The 13,644-nt window shown below is 31.3% G+C and overlaps 1 pseudogene; it reads right to left on the reverse strand.

The window, feature by feature from the left end:
* Positions 1-7,199: 7,199 nt before the first annotated feature.
* On the reverse strand, positions 7,200-8,812 carry LOC149510957 (wall-associated receptor kinase-like 1 pseudogene; annotated as a pseudogene).
* Positions 8,813-13,644: the final 4,832 nt, after the last annotated feature.

The raw sequence follows: 13,644 nt of genomic DNA on the forward strand, positions 1-13,644 counted from the left end.
CTAAAATCGAACCAGTATAGCTCTCAATTTGTCTTTTCCACTCACATTTTCCCTTGTTCAGTTTCTCAATACTTTGGAATAAACTTCATCAATTGATCATCACTTGACTAACAAATTTCAAAACAAGTTTCATCCACCATCACTGGGTCATTGTCTCAGCATTAACCATTCCAAAACAAACTCTGTCCACTGATTGTTCAATCATAACTTGCAAGTCATATCAATCAATTCATCACTTTTCAAGATTTGCCCCATTATATCATATACCTTTTCAAATCATCTCCTTTAGGTTTCTACCATTTCTTCATCATCTTAGATTTCTTTTCAAATGAATGCAAGACTCTTTTAAGCACATATTCATTCATTTATTATCATTTCAAATCTTGACAAATACAATGCAACCAAGCATTTTCTCAATTCATTCTAGGGGTGAAACAATAAGAGAATGCAAGGTGAATTATGGTAAAGATAATCAATGAAGATCTATTTTGGTAGAAAATAAATGGGAAAGGAAATAAATTGGATGTCATTAAGGTGAATGGTATGTCCAAATGATGAATATTCAGACAATTTTCAACATTAATCTAGGATTCTTTTTCAAAAACTCATTCCATTTACTGTTGAAGTCATCTTGAGCTTGGCGAACTCTGCCCCAGTCTTTGAGGGATCTTCAGATGTCTTTGATCTTTCATTCATGTGAGCCATTTGACCTGGATCCCCTTTTTTTTTTTTTTTAGTACCAAAATCACCCTTTCAGGTTTTCAATTTGAATCTCTTTTTTTATTTTTTCATTTTTTTCATTTTTTTCATTTTTTCTTCTTTCTTTCTTTTTTTTTTTCTTTTTTTTTTCATCATCTTTTTTTTCTCATTCTTCACCTATTATTGACATCCTTCATACATCAAACTTTTAAGGTAATGTAGCATGATTCCATTGCTTCATCATGAGCATGCCTTCGCTCAACATATGATCATTCAAGTTGAGTATTCACACTTGATCCAAATGGACTTTTCAAGGTTGTAATGTAGGTCAAGGTGAAGGGTCATAAAAAAAATGGATATAATAGGCTCAAAACATGTATTAAAAAGGTTCAAGACCGAAGGATCATTTGATGCAGCTTGGCATTTTGCCCCACATCGTTTCACTACCTTTTTTTTTTTCACACAAAAGATTCTCATTATTTTGCCCCAAGTCATGTGTGGCATTTATTTTTCTTTTGCTTTTCTTTCTCTTTCCATTTTTGAGACCTTTGTGAAATTTTTTTCTAAAAATTGCCCCCCAGTGTAGAGGGTGATCCTTGGTTAAGGTTCAAAAAAAGAAATCATAACAGGCTCAAAAGGGTAGCAATAAATGGTTTTTCAAATGGTAAAAAAAAGATGGCCATTTTTCATCTCAATTGTGAATACCTTTTTTGAACATCATCTATTGAACAAAGCTCATGAACTTGTATAAAAGATTGCACACCTTCAAGACATATATATTTCACCTTCAGTAATAGCTTACTTTTTGTTCAAATCATCTCCTCACATTAACGTGAATGAGTTCTCAAAATTAAATCCCAGAATTATTGTTATCATTGTCTAAATATTCATCATCTGAAATTTAAGAATGGGAATGTGAAGTTATGGAAGGTAACAAAGCATGGAGTAATGGTCAAGTGAAAGAGAAAAATGTAATGAAATGCATTGACTTGCCTTTATTAAAATGATAACAAGTGAAGTCATATTGCAAAAAAAAATCTAACATTGTTTGAAAAGAAATCCCAAAATGACAGAAGAAACTTTCAACCAGCCTTATCTCCATTGACATCTTGCCCCTCAATTCATTGTGAATCTTCGGATCCTTTCTGTTCTTGACTTTCGCTCAGTACACTAACATTAGGTGCTATTGCTTTTCCTTGATCAAAACTTACCATTCCATCATTGATCAACCGTTGCACCTTATACTTTAAAGCAGTGCAATTTTCAGTAGAATGGCCAGTAATTCCATAATGGTAGTCACAACGGGCTGTAGGATCATACCACTTTGGATAGGGTAGTTTAAGCGGTTCCATATGGCTGGGGGTAATCAAGTGGCTATTATAGAGTTCTCGATATAACTCTGTATAAGTCATAGGGATTGGATCAAATACAGGTTTTTCTCGAGTAGTTCTTTGTTCTTGTGAACCACTTGCTGGGTTAGTAGGGCGAATTTGAGTTCTTACAGGAGCTTGAATGTTAAGGCGGTAAGTGGATGAATAAGATGGTTGTGGGGCTAGCTGGTATGGGTAGGATGAGGCATTATTCACAGCAGGATAGTATGAAGAGTAACCTTGGGATGGATAGGGTTGATAACCCCTGAATTGTTGTCTATCAAAGCTCACAGCTTGAGCTTGAGCTTCTTTCTTTTCTGATGTCTTCTTGGTTTCTCTTCCTCTCAACTTGCCATTTTTTATGGCACTTTCAATAATTTCTCCAGAGATTACCATGTCAGCAAAATTTTTTGTTGCATTCCCTATCATCTTTTCATAATATGGAGGTTTTAAAGTGCTAACAAACAGCACTGTGGTCTCTTTCTCTGTCAGTGGAGGTTGTACCTGTGAAGCTATATCTCTCCATCTCTGGGCATATTCTTTAAAAGACTCGTTTGACTTTTTCTCCAGATTCTGCAAAGACAAACGATCTGGGGCTAAATCGATAATGTGTCGATATTGACTGATGAAGTCATGAGCCATATCGCTCCAAGAGTGAATGTGGGTCCTATTCAACTGAACATACCAACTGGCAGCAGAGCCAGTAAGGCTATCCTGGAAGACATGCATCAAGAGTTTTTCATCATGTGCATGAGCTGCCATCTTTCTGTAATACATGGTGATGTGGGTTTTGGGGCACTTTGTACCGTCATATATTTCAAACTTCGGTACTTTGAACTTATAGGGGATAACCACATCAGGAACTAGGCAGAGCCCAGCAGCATCAACTGACCCATAACAGCTAAATCCTTCCACAGCCCGTAGCCTCTGCTCTAGCATGCTAATTTTAGAGCTTTCCTCAGCTTTCACCCTTATCTTTTCCTTCTCCTTCTCTTCTAGATCAGGAATTGGTTCTGCTGTCTTTTCAGTGAAGACAGGATTTATATACTGCCCTGGGTTAAAAGCTGATGGCATTCCAGGATATGTTGGATATGCAAAATGTTGTGGTGGGACCTCTTGGGCAGACTGGGCTTGAGGTGGGCCAAAACTTGGAGGGTACAAAGGGTCAGCCACTTCTTGCTGGCTTGTACTTTCTTCAACTCATTTTCCTTTATTCATATTATTGAGGGCCTCCAGAATCTTGCTTAGTTCACTTTCAATCTTCTCCTGAGCTTTTTCTAGCTTTTCAAATCTATGAGAACTTTTTTCTTCCATTTACCTTGCTCTAGATCTTGTGTTGTATGGATGAGTAGGGTTTTCGCTAGATGGAGCTATCCTCGGACCTTGAGTACCATATTTATGATTAGAAATGTTATGCTGTGCCTTATGTATGATGCTTTGATACACAAATGAAATGTACATTTTTCTGAATGAAATCTAGTATGAAATGAATGCAAATGATTGTGTTAAAACGTGATCATGAAAATAATGCAGATGCATACAATCAGACAAACAACATAGTTAGTTCCATGGATAAAATGAAAGTGATGCTGATGCATAGTGTTACATATGATAATGATAATACACAAAGTTAAACAATCAAAATGATTAGATAAACACCCTTTTTATGTCCTAATTTCAGGGCATATCTATCATTGGGTAGAAAGGGTTCTATCCTAGGTGTAGGCACTCTTAAGGTTCACTACATGTGGTTTTAAAGTCAGAGTCTAAAGGTCCTCAAATTGTTCCTTACATCTTTGTCCATCACAAACTAGTAAGGCACCCTAATCCTCACCCATTACAGGTTACAAGCGGAAAAGGTTCAATTTGAGTGGGAGTATTTCGCTAGCCACTGCGGAGGCATTAGACCTCACGAAAGCAATAGGTATTTTACTCCCTCCTAGAGGGACGGAGCTCGGGTGTAGAGCTCATGTTATGCATATGCATATGAATGACATAATTAACAAAGTAAATAAACATGAATGAATAATAACACATATATACAAAAAGGTTCAATTTTATTAGGCTTTTGGATAACACAAATTATTTGCTGGCCTGACTCTCAAAGTCCCCAACGGAGTCGCCAAGCTGTCATAACGTCTAGATCCGGGGATCTATCGCTAGACATTGACTTTTAGGGAGTCACCACCAATCTTTTTTGTCTAGGTGCGATTGGCCACCTAAAGAATTTGTCCTTCCAGGGAACACCTAAGTTTAAGGGTCCCTAGAAGAATAGGTTCAGGTCTACAAACCAGAACAGGGTTCGGGAGTTCGGTTACGTGTGAGGAAGGTTATAGCACCCTCACAACGCCCATCAAAAGATGGTACCAGCTTGAATTTGTGTTATCCAAAAGCCTTAAAATTTTACCAAGTAGTTAGTTGTTGAAAATTATTCTCAACTGACTCTAATACTTTTAGCAGAAAATTGAGAAAATTCCCTCACCTCAAGAGTATGCAAGAAAAACTACTGTTTCACTTGCAGAGGCTCCGTCGTCGGATTATTTAAAGAAAAAAAAACAAAATCAAAATTAAGATAGAAAGGAATGAAAGAATGATTTTTTTTTTGTAGGGAAAATTGATACTTTCAACTTTTCCCTAAAAATATTTTTTGGAAATTTCGATTTTCAAGAAAAATTGATACTTTCAACTTTTCCTCAAAAACCTTTTTTTTTGAAAATTTATTTCTAAGGAAAATTGATACTTTCAACTTTTCCCCAAAAATATTTTTTTTGGAAATTTATTTTTCTTTTAAGGAAAATTGATACTTTCAACTTTTCCCTAAAAATATTTTTTTTGGAAATTTATTTCTGAGGAAAATTGATACTTTCAACTATTCTCCAAAAATATTTTTTGGAAATTTATTTCTAAGGAAAATTGATACTTTCAACTTTTCCCTAAAAATATTTTTTTTTTGAAATTTATTTATGAGGAAAATTGATACTTTCAACTTTTCCCTAAAAATATTTTTTGGAAATTTATTTCTAAGGAAAATTGATACTTTCAACTTTTCCCTAAAAATATTTTTTGGAAATTTTTTATTTTTATTTAAAGAAAATAAAATAATAAAAAAAATAAATAAAAAGAATATTACATAAACCTAATCTAATAAATAAAAAATAAAATAAACAAATAAACAAAGAAAAGAAAAAAAAAAAAAAAAAACCTGGAGCGGCTCGGATCGCGGCTCGGCTCGGCTCGGCTCAAGGAAGAGAAAACGGCTCGGGAGGAGCGGCTTGGAGGCTTGGCTCGGCTCGGCTCGGCTCGGAGGGGGCTGGCACGCGCGGGTCAGAAAGCGGGTCGACGCCCGGGTCGGGTCGGGTTCGGCAAAACGCGCGGATCCTCTGGGTTACTTAAGGCCAAAACGACGTCGTTTTGGGAGGGTATAAAAGGCAATCACCTTCGTTTTTTCGGCAGAACGCTCCTCCCTCTCTCTCTCTTCTTCCCTTTTCCTCTCCCTTCTCTCTAAAAACTGAAGAACACCGGTGCCGGATTCTGGAAAATTTCGCCGGAATCTGGAAATTTCGCCGAAAGTTGGCCGAAAAATCGTCGGTTTCTGGGATTCTTTGTCGGAAACTGGGCTGGTCGCCGGAAACTTCAATGTTCGCCGGAATTGTTGCCGGAAAATTCAAATTTCGCCGGAATATTCGTCGGATTCTGGAAATTTCCCAGAAATTTCCAGAAAAATTTTTTCGCCAAAAATTTCTAAAAATTTTTTTCTCACTCCCAGAACACTCCTAAACTTTTCCTAGCTTCCTATACGCCTCCTTTTCTCTCAAATCAGTAGCTTTGCTTACTGTTTTCTCTGTGTGTATGCAGTCTACCCCAGGGGTCCTTTATATAGGGATTGATCAGGAGTTTCTGATCAATCCCAATTCCCCTTTGGACGGGAATTCAATCTTTGAATCCAGTCTGGACTCTTCTGATTGAATTCCCACTCCCAGTGGGATTCTTCAACTTTCAATCCTAGCCCTCCAAAATAAAAATCAAAATAAAAAAAAAACTAGATAATTAGAGAAGATAAATCAACAGATATTATAGGATAAATAATAATAAAAAAATATATCAGATATATAATTAGATAAGTAAAAATACAAAAATGAATAAAATAAAAAAGATAAAAATATATATATATACATAAATAATAAAATACACGTAAATATTAACAAAAAATAAATAAATAAATATATACATATATTAATACATAATAATAATAATAAATAATACAATACATAAAACACAAAAGAAGAAGAAAAGAAAAAAAAATACAAGATAAAATTGAATTGGGCTTATCCATTTGGGCCAGGCCCAATTGATCTGGGCCGGACCCAATTGGGTGTCTACATCCATAATTAAAACAAAGCCTCTTGGGCACAATACAATAACCACTCACAAGCATGAAAATCCAAGAGCAAGTTACAAGAAAAAATAGTTTAACTAGAAATAATTAAATCATTAAAATTAATTAGGGCCTTTTTGATGAGTTAAAATAAATACAAAATTTATAAGTAAAATATGATGTTCGATATAATTTTTTATTTATTACCTTTACATCCTTTGAAAAGAGTAAAAATTTCATATTATTGGATAAAATATATAATATTATTCCTTTTTATAAATAAAATAATAATATCGTCCTTATGATAATGATAATATAGCTCGCGCACAATTCAAAGGATCACAAACTAATTTAAAAGATAAAATATAGATTTATTTAATATAATACACAAGAATAAGATTTTAAGTTGATATGAACTTTTTCATTTTGGGATATGAATATTGGGAGATAGACAAATTTGTTTTGAGCAGGAACAAACATGTACTAACTATGGACAAAAAGTTCAAAGAATCACAGGTTGATTTGTTTATTGTGTTGGACTTTTAATTATAGTGATTTGGAATCAAACCTTAATAGTCTCGAATAAAAAAAAAAAAGAACATGATGAAGAAATGAGACAAAAATAGTTGAATTTAGAAGAAGGATAATAATATAAACTAAACATGAAGATATATTACATCCAGTACACACCAAAGGAAAAACGTTTAAAAACTTGTTGAAAAGTAGGAGTACCATGGATGTAATTACAATGGTAATTACAAATTGTTTGTAATTGACATAGCTGAACAAGAAGCAATAGTCCAAGGATCAATTATGTCATTTGTATCAGATTCTTCATCGCCACTTGGATCACTCGCATTAGCTTCTTCTGACGATTTAATCAACTCCAACTCCATTGCAACTTGTTTCATTGTACGCCTTTTCTTTGCATTAAGATTCAAGCATCTTTTTCCTAGCTTTGCGACTGCTAGAATCTCTTCTTCTGGACCATCATTCATTACCATTGGATCAAGAATGTCAAATAATGAATTCTCCTTCATTGAAAGCAGAAAAAATGGTACCAAGCTTCTTACTTCCTCTGATTGTCTAGAGGAGATGGGTTTTTGTCCCGTCAAAAGTTCAACAAGAACAACCCCAAAACTATAAACACCAGTCTTCTCTGTGAATCGACTTGATCGCAAATACTCAGGATCTAAGTATCTAAAAGTTCCTTGTACTCGAGTGGTTAGATAGTTCGTTCAAGTGCAATTGATCTTGATGTTCCGAAATCCTACACTTTGACTCTGTATTTATCATCCAAAAGAATGTTGCTGGATTTGATGTCTCGATGATAAATGGGGAAAGAAGCAGCCGAATGCAAATAGGATAATGTGTTGTCAATTTCTATAGCAATTCGTAAACGCATTTCCCATGTCATTGGGAATTCTTCATTTTGATCACGTATGAGTTGAGGCAGTGTTCCATTGGGGATGAACTCATACACTAGCAAAGGGACTTTTGTTTCCAGGCAACATCCTAAAAGCTTAACCACATTTCTCTGGTTGATCAGTGATAAAATTATCACCTCATTGATGAACTGTTCAAGCTTCTTTTCATCTACTTTCTTCTCTTCCACCATTTTTGACTTCTTGATTGCCACAATGCTTCCATCAGTTAACATTCCTTTATAAACAGTTCCTTGCCCTCCTTGACTGAGGATTCGATTATCGTTACAGTAATCTGTTGCCTTTTCCAACTCGTTTGAAGTAAACAACCTTATTTTTTCAACATTACCTTCATTGCTGGACAATTGTTGCAGTAGTAAACCTCCATTGCTTTAAAGTATCTTTGCTTAAGCTTATGTCAGTTCTTCTTTTTAGTACTTTGCACATACCCCATGCACCAACTAGAACAACTATTGTTCCAATACTTGTGCTGCAGCCTACATAGGGCACAAATTTTATTAATGTAATTAAAATGTAAATTTGAATACAAGTGATAAGAAAGGGGTGAAATTTGAATATAGATAATAAGCTTTCATTAATTTTGGAGTCTAATTGGGCTCCCACCGCATTGAGGGTACATTTTATAATTGAACTCAATCATAAAACGAATCTTTTGATGTAGTGAGAATCTTCAATGGAACTGTCAAATAGACTGTCAGTTTGGTTCTCTAGTATTAAAAAAAAAAGAAAAAAAGGGAACTTGACACGCAACTATAATAAGTCTCCTTCCTTTTTGCCTGGCAACGTTGGTGAATCAATTGCTATGGGCTTGCACATATCTTTGTCCCTTGCGTATTTATATTTATTAGGGCATGGCAACGAACAATAGTTGCCAGGAGTATTCGGACAAAGCATATGACAATTCTTACATATACGATTCCCACATTTGCCTGTTTCTGTCATTTATGAAATGAATAAAATAATTAAAGATAGAAACACATAGCATATCAGAAGACATGAATTAACATGTTACCTTGGCAGACATCAATGGAATAATCCTCGTCAAAGTTGGAGTCGACGTTGCAAACACATAGATGCGTAGAACTCATGGTCGACCTACAATATAGACGATCGGAGCTACAAAAGGTGTTTGAACCTTCTTCCAACTCGCACAGCCCACGATTTGGTATGCCCCACTGCAGTGTTGTATTAACATGTGTCCAACCGCTTATCCCATGGCGGTAATGTTTTATTGTGAAATTACTTTCGTCGAAGTAACTGAAGTCACTCACGAAAGCAGATCCACATGATCTGTTGCGGCCATTTTCATGTTTGCAGCAAAAGAATTGAGCAGAAGATTTGTTTGCAGCAAAACAAATCTTTAAATTTATTAACTTGAGTTTTAAATTTTAATAATATATAGCACTAATAACAAAATATATTAAAACAATATTTTATCACAATAAATTTATAATCAAACTTGTAACAAAGAGGATTAATGTGAAAATTCTCAAAAATGAATGAAAGTTTTTTTTAAATATAGCTTGGAAATTTAGATAAAATTTTCAACGCGAATGAATTTCATTTATTCCTAAATAAAATGGTCTATTATTTGTAATAAGAAATTTTTATAATAAAAAAATTAAAGAAATTATTTTTAAATATCAATTAAGATTATTTTAATAAAATTATGATAGATAATACATTATTAATTGATACTATTTTTGAATGAACGTTATTGGAGGTGTTAACTCTTTCCTTATAAATAAATGTATTCCCAAATCCTAAATTTATTTTCTTAGACCACATATTGTTCTTTTTAATAAGTTTTAATTAAGGATTGTCAGGTTTCCCAAAGCCAAGCACAGCATCAACTTGAAGATATTAATTATATTTTATCCTAAGCTTTGATTTAGTGGTCTTAATTTAATGTTTAACTTTAATTCCTTTAATTTTAAATAATTTTGCTTGCATTCATTTTTTATTGTTTATTTTTAACAAAGGTTGATATGTTTCCTTACACATCTTGCACATTCGTTTTCGTGTACGAGCTATATATCCAAACTCCGACCATTTTAAAAGAGGTAAAGTACTTATATTCTTGTGACGCAATAATCTTAGTAATGGCTAATGAAATAATGCTATCAAGATTAAAATATTTCAGCTTGCCGCCTATAGAGCATGAGGATCAGAAGTATTCCAATGCAAAACATCAAAGAGAAACAATCTAGGAACATTTTAACCTCTTGTGAAACTCTAATCAAACATGTAAAAACCCTAAAAAACCAATTTGTAGATAGAATTACACTAACATTTGCTTCTTTATGACTACTAAATTTACACTTCATATTCAATTTTAGATCCATTCAATTTAAAGTTTAGAGACTCCAGCGTATGCCATGACGATAATAATTATATTCTGTCATAAACCTTGATTTAACGGTTTTAATTGTTTAACTTTAATTCCTTTAATTTCAAATAATTTTGCCTGTATTCATATTTTACTTATGTCACATTTTATTGTTTTATATTGTTTATTTTTAATAAAAGTTTATATGTTCCCTTCTACACATATTACGCATTCATTTTTATGCACCAGCTATGTATATCCAAACTCCAACCATTTTAAGTGGGATGAAGTATCTATACTCTTGTAACACAATATCTTTAATAACAGCTAATGAAATATTTCTATTAAAACTGAAATATTTTGACTTGCTGTATGTAGTGCACGAGGATCAGAAGTATTCCAACACAAAACATCAAAAAGAAACAATCTGAAAACCTTTTAACCTCTTGTGAAACTTGAATCCAACATGTAAAAAACCCTAAAAAGCCAACTTGTAGTTGTAGGTAGAACTATACCAATATATATATATACATATATAGAAAATACCTACAATTAGGGTACATGAGTAAATCCAATTTTTGTCTCAACATCCTATTTGTTAACAATACTAAAAAAACAAGAAATTACATTATTTTCCTGTCAAAAGACCTTTTCAAAAACCAAAAAGAAGTATTTTTTTATTATTATTCTTGTGTTTTTCTTAAAAAGAAAAAAAAAACTTCTAATATTTCTTTTGTTTATTAAAAAGAAAAACCTTTACTTTCAAAAGGTTTTGTGCATGGTGCTAGATGGACTGATATTCTCATAGCTGAACTCTAGGCTATTTATTTGACTTAAACTATATTGGGATCTAGGAAGCTTATTCCTCAGTATCTAAAAACAAATTCTAAAAAGAGTGAGCTCTACGGTTTAGTAAGTAACAAGATCTCTCTGGCTGGATCATGTATTATGAAACAATACTTCAAATCACAATATTTTACCATATAATCACAATTCTAATCCACGTTCTCTTCCATTTGTATCACAATCCACAATAATAATAATAAATTATCATGAATGTTTACAATACACAATTCAATAAAACATTTTCAATATACCAAATTTTATTTTAACAATACTCACAATATTTGAAAATCCAAATCATTTACTATTTCATGCTTGACCCGATTTTAAAAAACAATTCTATTTTCACAAATCATAAAACGATCGATTTCACAATATCTAATATTATTTTTTTATTTTTTTAAAAATAGATATCCAATTATATCATTTATAAGACAACTAGTAAATGGTAGAACATTTAGAAAACACCAATCTTCTAAAATAACCACCAGGTCTGTCAACTTACCTGATTTTCTTGACGTATACAACATTTGACAATTTTTCAATTACCATTATGAATTAATAACCAATCACATTTCAAATAATTAATGCATGATCCTTTTACCCTTCAACCAGACCTAAACACTTTTGGAGGCATGTTTGGAACCTTCAAAATTATTTAAAAACTCATTTTCTCAAATTTTCACAATTTTGGTATTAGTCAATAATACTAAAAAATATGGATCTTCACTTTTCAAAGGAAATATTTTGTTAATAGCTACAAATATTAATCCTCACAAAATTTATATTTTTCTGTAATTTTCTCAAAAAATAGATCCTTGATAGATAATTTTTATTTTCTTGAAAATTAATATTTTCTTTATAAGATAACAATAAATAATTGGTGAGTGAAAAAAATAATTTATAATTTACCAAAAATTCAATAATAATATTTAGAAAAAATTATTCCCAAAAAATGGTGATCATTAGATCTAGAAGTAATATGTGAGAGTAAAACTTGTATAATGTCACTAATCATCTCACCGTCACTATATATTAATTTAAAATATAATAAAAAGTAAAAGATAAATATAATAAAAAAATAAATTTATTTAAAATTTTAACAATAATAATATCTAAACAAAGGAACTACAACACTCAAGCAGTTTAAAAGTCCACGGCATCCTACTAATTAAAACTCAAATCTGTCACCCGAGCTTCCGGTAAATTTATTTGCCGCAAGTAAAAGTACTTTGTATTTTTAAGAATTTTTGGCAAAAATAACCAATACTCTTAAGAATTTATCATAAAGACTAAACTACCCTTCATATACACTAGTTCTTTTTCTTTTTTCTTGGCCTAGTCATATATACAGTTCACTAAAGTAGACAGGTAGTGAACTGGTTAATTTTCTAGAGCATACCATTTTTTTTTTTTTGCACTATTACTTTAAACATAGTCTATTTCATTTTAATTTTATTTTAATTTGTTTACAATCTAAAATTTTTAGAAATCTAAATCTAGTGCATTTATATATAATTTTTTGCTGAATAATTTTTGTTTAGCTAGATAAAATATTTTTGGATAAGAAATCAACTAAAGTAATATGAATGTAAAATAAGAAAGTTGAAATAATAATTAAAATTATAAAGTATTTTGACATTGTCAAAGCTAGTTTACCTTTTAACTTAATCAATATTGAAAAATTAGCTAATACATTGATAATAGAGTATTTTAGATTTCATAAGTGAAATGAGAAGGATGATACATATTCATTCAAATATATTAAAAAAATAAAAGCACTAATTAAAAAAATATGTTCTAGTTTTTAATCCCATTTGTAAAGTTAAAAAAAACTTTATTAACAGTTTATCGAATAATAAATCATAAAATATTATGCTATATCTCATTATTAGTGTTATTAGTGTTTTAATTTAATTTTTTCTAATCAAACTTTTTAAGTTTGGCCTTTGTTTATAAGGTAGTATTAATTAAAATTTTAAAATATTATACATTTTAAATTTTTTATTTTTAAAATATATATTTATGACATATCTAAAACTAAAATTTTTTTATTAAATAAGATTAAACTAGGATAATATTTATGAGACAGAAAAAATATATCATGAATAATTTTGAAAATATATTTTTAGCTTAAAATTTTTTGTTAATATTGTAAATTATACACAAATAATACATTATATAAAGAAGTTGATATATAAACAGATATCTCTTTAAAAATATATATAAAAAAACTCTAATCAGGTTTTATATTGAAATCATATATATAAATATGAAAAAAAGAGAGAGATAAATTATTATTTAAAATTTACACCAAAATAAAATATAAATATGAAAAAATAAAAGTGAATTGTTTAAATAATATATTTTTTACAAAAAAGTTTTAGTGATGGGAGGCTATCTCATTTTAGTGTTAGAACATGCTTCAAGTCTCAATAATGACTTGCGTTAGATTTATAAATCATTCACCAAGAGATTTTTAATTGAAAATTAAACCTCAATCTTACAAGTGAACAAGGTGGACCCATGGCTTAAGGTAGAGTTTCCATAAACCCTACAAAATTTTGAAAATAACAAATTTTG

Source organism: Durio zibethinus, chromosome 27, assembly GCF_047325235.1.
Source record: "Durio zibethinus cultivar Kanyao isolate XHJ-2024 chromosome 27, ASM4732523v1, whole genome shotgun sequence".
NCBI classification, from domain to species: Eukaryota; Viridiplantae; Streptophyta; class Magnoliopsida; order Malvales; family Malvaceae; genus Durio; species Durio zibethinus.